Below are 15,802 nucleotides of genomic sequence, written 5' to 3' on the forward strand. Positions count from 1 at the left end.
TGCGAATAATTCTTTATATTCTTTGAGAAGGTCTACCATCTTTGTGCGTTCGTATGCGCACAGAGTCGAGCTGATTGAGACGGGTCACGGAGATTCCTCACTCCCGACATTGACAACCTCAAGTTCGTCCATGGTAGAGTTGGTTTCGTCCTGTATCTATCGTGGTGCATCCGGTACTTCCTGTCGTGGTGCGTCTCGTTACTGAGTTTGCATTATGCTGGGCGAAGAGACTATGTGGTAGTCTCCCCTGTTAATTGCTAACAACTGTGCTTATATACAGTTTTCCCCTTTTCATCATCACTTATGATAAAAGCCCGTTCTCGCTTGGTACGGGGGCGAGCCAAACTCTGGTTTGGCGGGTGGATACTTGCGCGCTTCTCTTCTGAAGAGGTGGTGTGAGACCGGGTTTCTCTGTGAAACGATGTAAGCCCATCGCTTTCTTCGATTGACGCCCACTTTGGCAGTGGAGTGTGGTGAATTTTGTTGGTTGCGCCCCGCGGGCTCTTCTTTGGCTCAAACATATCCATGTCACATATCGGTGCATAGGGAGATAACGATGAAGAGATGTGGATTACTTCTCCGTTTAGCATGGTTTTCAGGCATTGGTGATATGTCGAAGGAATGATTTTGTTGTCGTGGAGCCATGGTCTTCCCAATATCATATGATAATATGGTTCCTTTTCGATTACTTCGAACCTCACCTTTGAATGGACCGGTCCTACTGACAGATTCAGGTTGATGTATCCATACGTGCTGGTTTGGTTGCCTTCGAAATCGGTCATCGTAGTGGGTTGTCGCACGACTTCGCTTGGCCGTACCCTGGATGTTATGAGCGTCCTGAGGGTAACGACATTTGAGGACACTCCAGTGTCGATGAGGTCCCTTTTGAATTCCACATCCTTGATACGGGTTGTGACGTGTAGGGCCCGGTTATGTCCATCTTCTTCCATCATGTCGTCGTCGGTAAATGTAACATTGTTGATGGACATCTCCGGCATTTTTGACGTTTCCAAATACGAAGGAACCAGGGATGCATTTAACGCTATTCGATTGATGGAAATGAACGTCTCCATCTGTTGATTCTTTGAAAGATGTAGGAGTTCACATAAACTTTCCACCAATGAGGACGCTTCCTGGCCTACTGGTTTCTTATTGGTAGTGAAGTTGTTGACTTGGGAACGATCGTCTGGGACGTTATTACCCAGTCCCGGAGTTTCCGGGACAGGTGGGTCACTCAACTCCGATGTTAAGCTGATAAGGAAGTCGAGTATGTTGTTAATCGCCTCTTTCGTCAGATCTATATTCCTAGTGTGCATCTCCTGAACCCATGCCAAATCGGCCAGCTTTGGAACTTCTTCGTCGATTGCGTTGTTGGATGTTGCGTTGGGAGGTGAAATATTGCCATTCGCCTGAATGGAACTTGGGGGCACGGATTCAGCCCTAAAACCGACCATCTTCCTGAGTTAGAGTTAAAAAGCGTAATCTAAAATTGGTATTGCAAACGAGAGATTAATCTCCCACTGTGGTCTCCAATTGTTTGAGGGTGAAAACGGTTTCTGCTGATTTCGGTAATTTCGTGTGTTGTGGGTGAGAAACGAGTCTAAAACCTAAACAATGTATACGAAGTTAGTGTAATTTTGTGTAGCTTCTTAATCCTGAGAGTATTCAATTCTGGACTAGGTCCCGGGTTTTTTTTTTGCATTTGCGGTTTCCTCGTTAATAAAATGTTGTGTCATTTACTTTTATATTCCGCATTATAATTGTTTTATTATAATTAAAGTAAATTACACAAACTTTAATTCCTATTTACTTGATGAGCAATCCTATTGTGTTTGGTTAAGTCCGAACCTTTGTATCAAGTAAACATACTTTGTTGTTGTATTGTCTCGATCTCGTATCCATAGATGACCACACGAAGTGTGAACCGATTAGTTGTTTTGTCTCGACTCGGTCCATAAACAATCACTTTCGGAGAAAGGACTTATAGGTAGGAAAAGTTTTAGCTTGAGGTATATTTGGGTAGCCTCGCCTTTTCAATGTAGTTACATGGTGCTGAAGATATGGGATAATGGCATGTATGATAGCATTTAACCCGTCAAAATTTTGCTTTGCAACAAGAATTTAGTATGGTTCGTATCTACCAATATCCTTTGGAACAGTTACATCGCCTTCTGCAACAACCGGAGGATCATAGCCATTAACAACACACACCCATGTTTGAAAATCGCGAGCTTGAAGAAAAGCACGCATAACAATTTTCCACCATGAGTAACTCGATCCATCAAAGACTGGTGGTACTTTTATAGAGATAGCATTTATGTCCATAGAGTCAGATGGCTACAAACACATACTTATAAGGTCTTAAGCGTGTTTTCCTACTCTGATACCAATTGAAAAAATGGGGGTTAACAACCACACCCAATATTTTGCTTAGAAATATGTATGGACTAACTCCAATATAATTCTGAGAGCACCAACTAATAAAGCGAGCTCAATCAAAAAATATATCAAAGAGTTATATCTCTGTTTCTTAATGTAATCAGCAAATCAAACAGGTAGAAATCCGTGAGCCTGATTAATATAAGAAACAACTTGGACGGTATCAAAAGCCAATATCCAAGTGTCAATCAATTTAATCAACAACCAAAGGTTGGATTCACAATTGATTGAACTTACGCACAACCTATGATATTTCAATTATATAAACAAATATAATGCAGAAAAGAAATAACATAGACACCAGAAATTTTGTTAACAAGGAAACCGCAGATGCAGAAAAACCCCGGGACCTAGTACAGATTTGAACACCACATTGTATTAAGTAGTACAGATTTGAACACCACATTGTATTAAGCCGCTACAAACACTAGCCTACTACCAGTTAACCTTGAACTGGAATGCAGTTGAGCCCCAACCAATCTCACACTGATCAAGGTATAATTGTGTTCCTTGCGCCTCTTGAACCACGCCGGATTCTGCGCACTTGATTCCCTTAGATGATATCACCCACAACTAAGAGTTGCCACGACCCAAAGTCGAAGACTTGATAAACAAATCTGTCTCACACATAAAATTCTATTGAATAGATAAATCTGTCTCCCACAGATATACCAACAAGTTTTGTTCCGTCTTTTGATAAATCAAGGTGAACATGAACCAATTGATAAACCGGACTTATATTCCCGAAGAACAGCCTAGTATTATCAATCACCTCACAATAATCTTAATCGATTAACGAAAGAAGATATTGTGGAATCACAAACGATGAGACGAAGATGTTTGTGACTAATTTTCAATCTTGCCTATCGGAGAATAAATCTCGAGCAAATCTTAAAGAAGATAATACTCAATCACAATAGAAAATAGCAAGATCTGAACACGCAACTACAGAGAAATAGTTGGGTCTGGATTCACAATCCCAATGAAGTCTTCAAGTCGTTAACCTACAGGGTTTTGGAAAGACCTAAGGTTAAAGAAGAATCGACTCTAGTCGCAACTAGTATCACATAGGAGGTGTGGGGATTAGGTTTCCCAGTCGTTAGAGTTCTCCTTTATATAATCTTCAAATCAGGATCTGCAATCAATGTTACCTTGGTATCACCGTTAGAATAAAACCTGATTAGATTCATGCTAATATCTTTCAACCGTTAGATCGAACTTAACTTGTTATACACAATTGAAATATACCATCATTTATATAAAGGTAACCGTACCTAAACGTGTACACTCAGTTGGTTCTACAGTAGTTAACCAATGGTTAGCCATATGAGCACTTACATATCAACCTTATTCATCTTTATAATAACTAGTTCAAATGACTCAAATGAAACTAGTTAGAGAGTTTTTCAATTGTTTATGTTCTCATAGAAGTATACAAGACACAATTGAATCATTTTTGATTCACTCGAATCATTTCAGGAACATTATAGCCACGATTTGTAAAAGATTGCATTCCTTATTATATAAATGTATTAGTTCATGAACAAACCGATTTTAGAACATAAACTACTTAAGTATGCAAACGGGTACGCATACCTAAGTAACCAGACTGAGTTTGGTTTCGCCAGTATGCTTACGGGTACGCATACCATTTTACACTTCCAAACTCTAGCAGAAATTCATGGAACTTAAACTTCCGCCAGTATGCATACGGGTACGCATACTTAGTTCCCGAACTTCCAACAACCAACCAGTACGTGTACGGGTACGCATACCATGGTTCCCGGTTTTGGACTTTACACAAATGTGAATACACACTATGTTTATATCCAATCATGATTACATGTTCAAACCCTCATTTCAAGCATTGAAGCATACTTGGAAGACGACAATAACTGTCTCACACAAACTATTAGCTTCAAAGCAATTTTCAAGTGATCGAATGATCAATACGAAACATTCTGAGTCTACATCAAATGATTGTATCACACAAATAATGTAAGATGTTACAAGGCGATTTTCACATGATCATCTTTTGACTTTCGTCAAGAATAAAAGATGAACTTGATTAAAGCGAAAACCTACCTACACATATTTCGAGAAATAGATAAGCGAGATAAACTCGGCTCGAAATACCAAATGTGTATAATTGAAGTCTATATAGCAATACGATTTTTTGTCTCAAATAAGAGATAGAGTAGATAGACTTTTGAGTGATAGATGAGTTCAAGTCTCCACATACCTTTTGTTGATGAAGTTCCACAAGTTCCCTTGAGTAGTTCTTCGTCTTTATTCGATGAACTCCGTGGAGTCTAAAGCTCAACTACACTTACTATCCTAATCCGAGACTTAGCTATAAGTAGACTAGAAATCAAGACTTATAGTTTTGGCAACTAAACTTGACAAACAAGTTTGAGATAACAACGCTTACGAGTTCGACAGAGAAGTGCTCTAACAAATTTAATGATTAATGCTGATTAATTTTTTAGTTAGTCACAACTAGTGATTTGGACGGTTAATTCAATGATTAACGTTCACCGATTCAGGATTATTTAAAAGGGAAAGCCATTTACAAACCATTGACCTATCAGGTAATGATCAACTGATAACAAAGTCGGCCTTCTTAAAACAATGCAAAATAAAGAGGAAAACACCGGTGAATGATTCACTTGTCGGTTGATCACTTGGCTTCCCGCATTCTCTGATTCCCTATATATAAGGTAACGAATAATGGCTTAGGTCCTTACCCCATAGGAGATAGGATTTTGTCATATTCCTTCCGACCCATCAAAGATAACCTTTTCATTTTGATATGTCCTTCCAAAGTTGTCCCTTATAAATAATCAAGGTCATATTTCCAAAATTGCTTTTGAATAAATTATTATTATTAAATTTTAATATAAGATATATTTATAAATTGATAGTTAAGTTTATGATCCGATGACATGGTTACAATGATATTATCATAATATGATGGTGTCGTTTTTTCTAAAAACATCAAACGACAATAAACTTGATGCTAGTCTTTTGGTGACATATTGCTCTTATAAAAAACTATACGTTCTTGCCAAAAATGGGAGTAATTTGAAATACAAAGCTTCACCGTCCACAAATGTTAATTTCAACTGCTAATGTTTAACGGTTGATATTCAAAATGGTAGATGGCGGTCTTATACATCTTGGAATGCGCTCATTTTTGGTCGAAGTGTAGAACTTTATAAGATGAACGTGTCACCAAAATTTAGCTCCAAATTCGTTGTCAATTATCTTTTTTTTTGTTTTTATAGAAAAAAAAAGCGTCTAAATGTCATTCTAACCATGTCACCGGATCCTACCTGTTTAAAAATGCTTCCAAACGATATAAAAATTACTGATATCTATGGCACAGTTTGAGAAACATGTCGTCTCTAAATTTTTGCTATTTATTATCCATAAAGATGTAATTAGAAAAAATAATTGAAATATTTAAAATTGGTCATCTCTGGTCTGATGGATGGGGTATATAAAAAAAAATTCATTGGAAATGGTCTCAATGTAACCTAAAATAAAATAACCCTCACTTTAGTTGTCGCAAAACAACTAGTGGGTTAGGTTGTGGACGTGGGCTCCCCATGAACCGGCTGCTCTAATCCTGACTGCTCTAATCCGTAGCTTGCCAGGCTATTAACAGGGGTATCAGTTTGGTGGGTGGGTACCAAAACACAGATATCAAAGCACAAATAAGACAAAACGTTTTCTAGTTTACTCTGTATAGTTTTTGGTACCCTGTTGGTAGTTTTGGTGGGTGAATGGAGATGGTTGATGGGATCACCGAGAAACTTATACGTCTCCACGACCTGTACATTATGTTTTTTTTTAGAAGGTTAGAAAAGGGTGAGGTTTTAGAAGGTTCGAGACATGAAGATGTGGAAATCGTGAATGGTGTGGCATCTGTGAAGCGAAGTCATGAAACTACGACAAACTACAACACAGGTCAGGTGATTATGGATCATAAAACTGAAGCAAATGTGCCGGCAGTGACAACGGTGAACGTAGCAGCCCCTGTTGAGATGGATACAAAGAACAGAACGTCAACTAAGGATGCACCGGCCGTGAAAAAGAGTGATGGAAAGTACAAATAGAAGCAGGCTGTAGAAAAGGACAGGGGTTGTGCATGCACTTAATTGTTTTTGTTCATCTTCAAAGTTTGCTTTCTCATCATATTTGAATTTTCTTTATTTCATCAGGATACATCTATCTATATATAATATAAAGGAAAATGATTTGTTTGGTGTCCCAAGAGTTTTTGGTTACTTTTTCACTGGACGGGACGGGACTCCCCCTCCGACATTTTCCCCTTTCCGACTAACTCGTCGATGGAGTTCGGAGATCCTATGAAATTCAGGGGTAGTTACAGAACCGATGTTTTGTGACAACAAAATCATCGTTGTTTCTCCCTCTACCTTAACCAGCGAATCACCACCACCGCCATTACACATCAGATCTCCTTCTGTTTCATCTTCTCCCACAGATACCACCACCAGCAACCCTATCGCTGCTATTATAGAACAACACCATGATCAGCATCACCACTTCCTCACCAGACTGCCGTACAACACCATAACTAGCACCACCACTAATTCTTTCCCAAATTTGGATTTCGATAACAAACCCAGTTTCGACTTAAAACCCATCAATTGTTACACAAGATAGAAAACACCACCACCCTCATTCTCCTATCCACCACTGTTGATGAAACAATGAAGAGTAATTTTGAGCTTACACCATTAACACAACAATACCGCTGCCACCATCTCCACCACCAGCGCTACCAATTTCGATCTCTGCCTTCGACTCCATCAACACAAAATTACCGCTAACATTATTTTCATTCCCCAAGTCACTGTCGCCACCGCCGCCAACTCCTCCACCACCACTAACAACACTACTTTCCGAATCAATAAACTTTAATTAAATTAAAGATAAATTTCTGTCAAAATACATCAATCATAAGTTCCATTTGAGCGAATTTGGTTGATTAGATATACAGTACCATAGTTCATGCAGCACCTAATAATCATGTGCCAAAGGAAAAAGAATGAGACGAAGAGAAAGAGAGGGTGAGGACTGAGGAGAAAGTTTAGGTTTGGGCTTTTCTTATGCTTTTTTTAAAAATGATAACTAAACCCAATTTTCCACGCTATAGTTTCTCTATGACACGTGGGACTAAATAAGCTGGTAGCTGGTACGATGCGTCTTATAGGCATACCAAGTTTACGTGATGAAAGTTGCATCTTTGAAAAAGATATGGCCAAGTAGAACATATCCAATGTTGAATTCAGTATCATGTTGTTTCGCATGGGTCTTCATTTTCCTATTCTAAGAGTAAACTTACAAGATGGTGAGGTCCAAAGGGGTGGGACTATAGGGCTAACGTCAAAAAATGGGTTAGCGGGTGTGGATGATGGTGGGAGTCACGGCCTAAACTTAGAAAAGGTTCAGGCTTTACACGATTCGAAGCATGAGGATGTGGAAATTGTGAATGGTGTGGCGTCTGTGGAGCGAAGTCACGAAGTTAAGGCAAACTACAAGACAGGCCAGGTGACTACGGATGTCAGAACTGAAGCGAACGTCCCCTATTGAGGCGGATGCAAAGAACCAAAAGGCAACCAAGGATGCACCGGCCAAGAAAAAGAGTTATGGTGGAAACTACAAGTAGAAGCAGGTGTAGAGGCCAGGGGTCATCCTCCAACGCTATGTTTGGTACTTGAATATGCTGGAATCTTTCGTCACTGATATCCAAAGAGATTATCACGTCTTGGCCTTTCTGTGTTTTGAAAAACTCCATTGACAAGGACTCCGCATTCTCGCTCACAATAAAACGTGTAGGGGATGGGTTGAATTGTTTTCCATGAGTTCGACCATACACCTACCTGTTTCTCCCTCGACGTCTTTAACATTTGTATCCACAAAATCTACCATGCACATTTACCAACTTGTAATTCCTGGTCTTGCAATCATAACCAAAAGCACATATGTAACAACTATGTGATTCGGGTATCCCCTTACATTTCTCAGTGACCGGGTTCCATAAGTAAAAGTGGTAGTACTCTTCGTTCCAAAAAAGGAGGAGACCATTACAAGAACACAACAACTGGTTATCATACTTTAAGGGTTTGAAAGGGAAGTCGATTTCAACAACATCTGCATCGAAACCGTTCATCAAAGTTGACGATAATGAATTATAACTTACGGAGTAGAGCGGGTGATAAGCTGGACAAGGCTTGTCAAAATTAGGGTTGGAAATAAGCGCTAACCAAGTCTTGCATACACACTTACATGCAAACGTTGACTTCGCTGGCACCCTTAACAAGATTTTAAGATAAAGCTCTTCCGGGAGGCTTGGCATGGTTTTTTCTGTTTTTTCAGTGAACAAAAAAAGAAAAAAAAGTGAAGAAGACGAATGTAAAACAGATGTGTAGAAATATATAGTTGGCAAGTTGTTTGCTTGGCGACGCCCTTTATTTAGGTTAAAAAATAAATAATATGGATCGTACTCCGATTGGGCTTTTTTTACCATATGGATCCGCCTCATAAAATCCCACAAGGCCATAACCCAAACAATCACAAGCTCAGCGCCTATCACAAGCTTTCTTCTCTTTCGGAAGGAGGAATTCCTTTTTCATCACCACCGCTTTCCATCGCCGCTAAGAAGAGAAATAAAAGTAAAATGATTTACAGGAGATGGAGTTTGTTGACGGGGCCACCTGCAATCATAGGCGGAGTCGTTGCCGCCGTCGTGGTTGCTAGTTTCGTTCTTCCAGTAAGTTTCATCTTCTTCTTCATAAAACCCCTAAAACAAATTTACCTATCAATTAGGGTCTCAGAATTCTTAAATTTAATATCTGATTTGAATGAACACGAATCATTGAATTGTGGTTTGACAGAATATAAAATCAGTATGATGCTAGATCTGACATGGTTTTACTGTTTGGGATAATTACTCCATACTGGATTTATATCGATGTTCTTATTGTTGTTGTTGTAATGGCTGTTGTAATCATGAAACTTAGCGCCCTAGTTAGAGCTAGGGAACGATGTTGCTAAGATTCTAATATGATGAATTATAGCCTGTAAGTTTTGTGTAAACAATAAAAGAAAATGATGGTAAGATGAAATTTCACCGGACTTGATTGACTTCATGAGGTTGGACTAGGAGTGAGAATGTGATATAAAACTAGTGAGAACTAAAAAAATGCATAGTAGGTGTGGTTGTGAGTCTCGAGACTCATTTTTGAACCTTTCGAACCTGCCAGTTGCTGTTTTGCTCGTGGAGGAGGGGATGGATAAGAGTGTGAAACAGGAGAACAATTGCAGATACCAACCCTTAGAGACTCCCTTTTTTATCTAGGAAATCTATGGAGTTATGAGATTTTATGGGAACTCAAGGATGGGTTAAGAATATGTGAAAACTTAAGTGGTCTGTCTTATTGACACTAGTGGGATAAAATCGGGAACCCACATGATACAAGTCCCTAAAAATCCTGACTGGGGCATGCTTCTGTCCCAGATTCCAGCGTTCCATCCATCTGGTTTAATGTAACCAATGTGTCTCATTTACTCATTTTATATCTCCAGTCCTCGAGCTGTGCTTGTCCTGTAATTTTCTCTTTTATTTGTGCCTTTTGCTTTGGATTTAGGAGAATTTGACCGTCCATATTCAGCATATATGTCGAGAAGCTTGAACAATATTAGTAGCTTATCATCCTTGAACAATATTAGTAGCTTATGATCCTTGACTTGCCTGAGATGTTACTTCTTTATTCTAGCTGCGGTCTAATAGTACTATTGGCGTTGAATACTTTTAGCCTGTCTATAACTCTATATGAATTTCTCCAAATTTCCACTTCTTTTAATGCTGTTGCACTCTACTAGTAACTATGAATAGTAACTCTCTGTCATTATAAAATTCAAACTTACCTGCCTTTCTCTTCTATAATTTACAGAATCCATTTGTGAAGGAGCAGAAGAAACAAGATTTGTCATCTACCTCCAAGTAGATGCAAAGTCGAGAGAGATGATATGAGGTAGCAATGGGATTCAACATTTGTGATTTCTTTTTAGCTTGTTGTATTTGGTTTGTAGACATTAGTTTTGAATAAATAACTCGTGGGATGTATTTGGAACAACAAAACACCACTTGAAACCATTCCATTTTATGTCTGAAAAATCTCTTCTGTTTTCCGCATGTCACCATGACTCTTTTGTAATTAATGAAAATTTATGGTCAATGCGTCAAATGTTTAGAACTAACAGGAAATTTCAATGATATGTGTGCCTATGTGTTACTGCTGAGTGGATTACACAACACACTTGAAACACCGTTTCAATGTACTTGAAACATTCTATTCCATGTCTGATTCTTAATTCTGAACATTTATGTATCTGTACAGTATAAGAACATATTCTTAATGACAAAGCATTGTTTCAATTCATTGCCAAATATTCATGAGTAGATCTTTATTTGCTACTGTTTATATTCGTTGGCATGTTGTTCTTTTGCTAGCTTTTGGTGGTACATTTTCTCGTCAGATATTTTAGTTTCATCACCCTTTTTGTCTGCTGGATATTGAAGTTTGATTACACTTGTGGATTATATTATCTTGTGCTTGTCAGTTTGCTTCATTATTAGGTATTACTCTAGAGAGTCGATCCTAGTAGGGTTCTAACATAAGTTGGACTTGCCCCTTCACTGCACAATGTATCAAAGTAAGCAGCGAAGGATGAAGTAACTGTAGTCGTTGAGCTTCGGTCTAGTAGTGCTGGCAACTTAAGTAGGTCATTTGGTTTGTAGGCCTTATGAGATGGTCTTTGCGATTTGGAAAAGGCTAGAGAAGTAGCAGTGGTTTCAAATCTATATTCACGACCAAGTTCAATCCTCTAATGAGGATTGTCCTAATGAAACCATAGATTATTGGTTAGATTAATATGAAACTCCAAGCACAGTCAATTTCCACCATGATTCAGCTTTCACTGTCTGTGCCAGTGGCTTCCTTTTGCTCCTCCGCAGCTAGCTGTCGTAGTCTCGTTCCTCTTAACTGGTCAGTTGGTCTCAAATCTCGACCATAAAGTTCTCTTAATTCTACGCAAGTGTGTCTATAGTAACACTTCAGCTTTTCTTTGTTGCAGATAATGGAAACTAGTGTCACTGTGAAGTGTTGAAGTATACACTACAGAAGACAAGCTCAAGCTTCATGGTTTGAAATAAAAAGAACAGAATTTTGTTGTGAATGTTAAACTCTGCACTTTTAGGTTTCAGCCTTTCCTTGAATCTTGGCCAGAAGAATATGTATTTTACGTTTAGGTTCACTGGTTACTTTCTGCACAACACTGAATTCTAGAAGTTATGTCATGCAGTATGTCGTTGCAGTTACAATTTGCAGAATATACATTCTCATGTGTCCTGTATTCTAAATGTGAAAGCACTACAGCTTGGTTTTGTAATGCCAAATAGAGAAATGTTGTTGACGGGTCAAGGATTGGTTAACAGGTCGAATCATTGAAGGTTTCAAGCCTGTTTCTTTTTCTCTATTTTTCTCTGAACTGGAAATTGATTAAAAGTTTAGCTATTCAGATTGTGAACAGGAACATCATTGTATCTTAGAAATTTTGAATCATCACCTGGTGAAGAAGCATAAGCAGCAGTGAGGAATACAATGAAGTGGTAAAACAGTTCAACACTTTCGTCAATGAGCACACTATTTGCAGTTTTGTCTGGAGCATCCACTTCGGGTTCAGTTTCTTCACCTAGGGTTGTTTATGGTGCTTGACCTCAATTTGCTGGTTCTCTTTTTCAGATGGTGATTCCATTTGATCACAGGTACAGCTTCCAGAGTGCTGTTTTGTCCTTCGACTTCAGCCTTCCTGTCAATATTAGAACCACAATTGGCAATTGCTACCTTAGTGTCCTGCTAGGTAGTGTAAACGCGGTAAATATGGAAAAGGCCCAATTTAGAACTACATGGTATTATATCGCCAATTCTTTGAATTCCCATCACAAACTCTACTTTCCACAAGAATCATGAAACTATCGTTCGCTCTCAATTCCAAATCAAACCCTAAACCTAGATTTTTTAACCAAGAAGAAGAGAAATCAAAGGATACTAGACACGAATATGTAACTGAATTTGATCAAACAAAACCCATAGATGATCATAAACGACCCAAAATCATTACCCCTCCATTACAAAATTCATGGAAATTTACTAATAAGATGAGCAATCTTCAAAGTCTTGCAGCAAAAGCTTATTCTGCTACTGATGATCCTGAAACTCGGTTCGTACTAGAAGCAGCACCTCCAACTACAGCTGCTGATCAGGGTTTCAGGTATGGATTAACTCTTAGAAAAAGGACGGCGATGAGGTTCATGATAATGCTGGTAAATCTAGAGTTGTTGTTAGTAGTTCTTTTATTAATGTGAATTTGCCTGAGGATCGTGTTGATTTCCCTTATGCTGAGGCTTTACTTGCTGGTTAGGGTTGGCAAAAGGGACAAGGGATTGGAAAGAATGCCAAGGAAGAAGTTCAAGTTGTTCAGCATGTGGGAAGGGTTAGAGAAGACAAGGGTTAGGTTATTATGAACCTCATGGTCATGGAAGTAGAGAGATGACAAAGAGGAAAATACATGGAGAAACACGGCGAAATGCAGCTGAACATGATAATAGTACTGAACTGAGCCAGAGAGGAGGAAAAGAGAAGGGTGATTGTTCTTGGCTGATTAGTCACATTAGAGTTAGAGTGGTTAGCAAAAAATTTGGAGGAGGGAAACTGTATTTGAAGAAGGGAGAAATAGTTGATGTCGTTGAACGAAGTGTATGTGATATTGCAATGGATGAAAGCAAAGAGGTTATTCAGGGTGTAAAGCAGGATATTCTTGAGACAGTAATTCCAAGGTGTGGCGGTGCAGTCCTAATTCTTTATGGAAAGCACAAGGGGGTCTTTGGGAATCTTGTGGAGAGGGATACAGAAAAAGAAACTGGCGTTGTTCGAGATGCAGATAGTCACGAGTTGCTCGATGTTCATCTTGAACAAATTGCAGAGTACATTGGAGATCCAAGTCATTTAGGATATTGATCTTCCTGGACCAAGGTGTGCATTGTACAATTTTTTTACTCATAATATATTTTGAAATGAATCTATATTGATGGTGTGATTGACCGATATCTCGTGTTTGCTTGTTTTTTCATGGCAAACTACCATCAGTTGCTCAGATTGTAACTGTGTCATTTATATATGAATGGTATGTGCTCAAGGTGAAACTGGTACGTCGTTCACCTGAAGAAAACTTTATTCGGATAAATATCTGTATGTGATTTTGTTTTCTGTTCCTTTTCTTTTGAACTATCATCTAAATGGTTAGGTTGTTTTTAGTGTCGAACGATACATAGGAAATGCCGATTTCTTTAAAAATTGCTGTTTTTAAGAATCCGATTTCATTGACAGTGTTATACATAGTAACGAGACATATCTCCAGGTTACATGGAAGGTTTTTCACTCTATATATATCCAACCTGTAAAAATAATGTGTACTGGGCTACTTATATATTTATATGTGAAAATTATGTCTTGCTTTTTCCTTCTGAATTTGAAATTTCACCCGACTTAATTGAGGAGTGAGAAGTAAAAAATGCATATTAGTTGTGATTGAGACTCATTTTTGATCCTGCCAGTTGCTCCACCTCAGGAGGTGATGATAGATAAAGGGTGTGAAACAGGAAAACAATTGCAGATATCAGACCTTAGAGACTCCCATTTTTATCTAGGAAATCTATCAAGTCATGAGATTTTATGAGAACTGAAGGCTGGGTTAAGAAAATGTGAAAACTAGGATGATCTGTCGTATTGACACAAGTGCTGTAAAATAGGAACCCACAGGATATAAAAATCCTGACTGGTGCATTCCCTGGCTGGTGCATTCTCCTGTCCCAGATTCCAGTGCCCGATCCATCTGGTTTATTGCAACCATAAAGGAGTCTCATTTATTTACTTCACTGTTCACATCTATATCTCCAGTCTTCAATCCGTGCTTTCGCTTGTAACTTTCTCTTTTATCTGTGCTTTCTGCTTTGGATTTAGGAGAATTTGACTATTCCTATTCAGCATATATGTCGAAAAACTGGACCAATATATATGCATGTTAATACCGATCTGACAGTCTGCAGTCTCAAGTGCTGGATCTAACAATTTGAAGTTATGTCGAGCTATACCAACTGGTGATATGCTTTCTGACCATATTTTTTTCCTGCTGTCAGAATCTAGTTTTCTGTTTATGATATTGGCTGGAGCCTGCAGATTATTTTAGTTACCAAAACTGGTGTTATTTTTGTTGGGTTTAAAGGAAAAACAAGGTGGAAAGTGGAAACTGGGTTGTTTGTGATAAAAAATAAAGAGAGCAGTCAATTCAAGCATTTAGCAATGTACTTAAAGAGAGAGTACTACGAGAATGATTAACGCTAAAAGAAAGCAAAGATTACATGTGCTAAATTTCCTACACAACAAGATGAGAAATTACTTGACAGTAACTGAATTAGACTCTTATTGCTGTGGAAACTGTCATGCACTACATAGCAGTTCATTTGCTGATAACATACAGACTTCTACTACTACCCAGAGACGCATTATTCAGGTAAGGTCCAATCTTCACGGTCTGCGGGCTTCACGGTGTCCAAAGATTACCTGTACATTGAGAAACAAGAATCACGTAAGTATTTTGTACAAAGAAAAAGCATCTGGTTGTTGGTAACCAAGCAAAAAAAAAGATATTAAAGCATGTACATGGTTCAAAATTAGCAGTGCATTTAGCGGGCAGCTCCATGGCCATATTGCGGTCGACACCAGATATGGGAGGCCCATTAACTAGGACACACAAACAAGCACGGCCAAGCATTCTGACAGAGTTGCAACAGGCTTCACTAGGTGGTATGGGACTGAATGGCGAAACAGCCGGCCTGCACGGTATGAGCTGAACAAGTGATGAGAAGAAAGTGTAGCTGCAACCCTGACCTGCTGCTTGTCCAACCATCACTGCAGCTATGGCCGCAAACAACAGTAACAAACAACCCACCTTCATTTTCAAACTATGTACTGTATATAGTTGTGTCCGTTCTTACAATCTTCCCTTACCAATTCTCCTGTATGCAACATATGTTTTGATTTGTATTTATATACCCGAAAAGAGAGAGAGATGATGATGAGAGATCACGAATTTCTTACTTCAGACCTACTCCCAGTGAGCTAGCCAGGGTTTGATCATGCATGCACTTCACATTTTATGGTACTAATGCATGAGTGATCAACTTATTGTCACACGAGCAGAGCCACTGAAT

General features: G+C 38.7%; 1 pseudogene; it reads left to right on the forward strand.

Moving 5' to 3' along the window:
* Positions 1 to 9,024: 9,024 nt before the first annotated feature.
* Positions 9,025 to 15,659, forward strand: LOC113273343 (annotated as a pseudogene).
* Positions 15,660 to 15,802: the final 143 nt, after the last annotated feature.

This window comes from Papaver somniferum, chromosome 4 (assembly GCF_003573695.1).
Source record: "Papaver somniferum cultivar HN1 chromosome 4, ASM357369v1, whole genome shotgun sequence".
Lineage (NCBI taxonomy): Eukaryota > Viridiplantae > Streptophyta > Magnoliopsida > Ranunculales > Papaveraceae > Papaver > Papaver somniferum.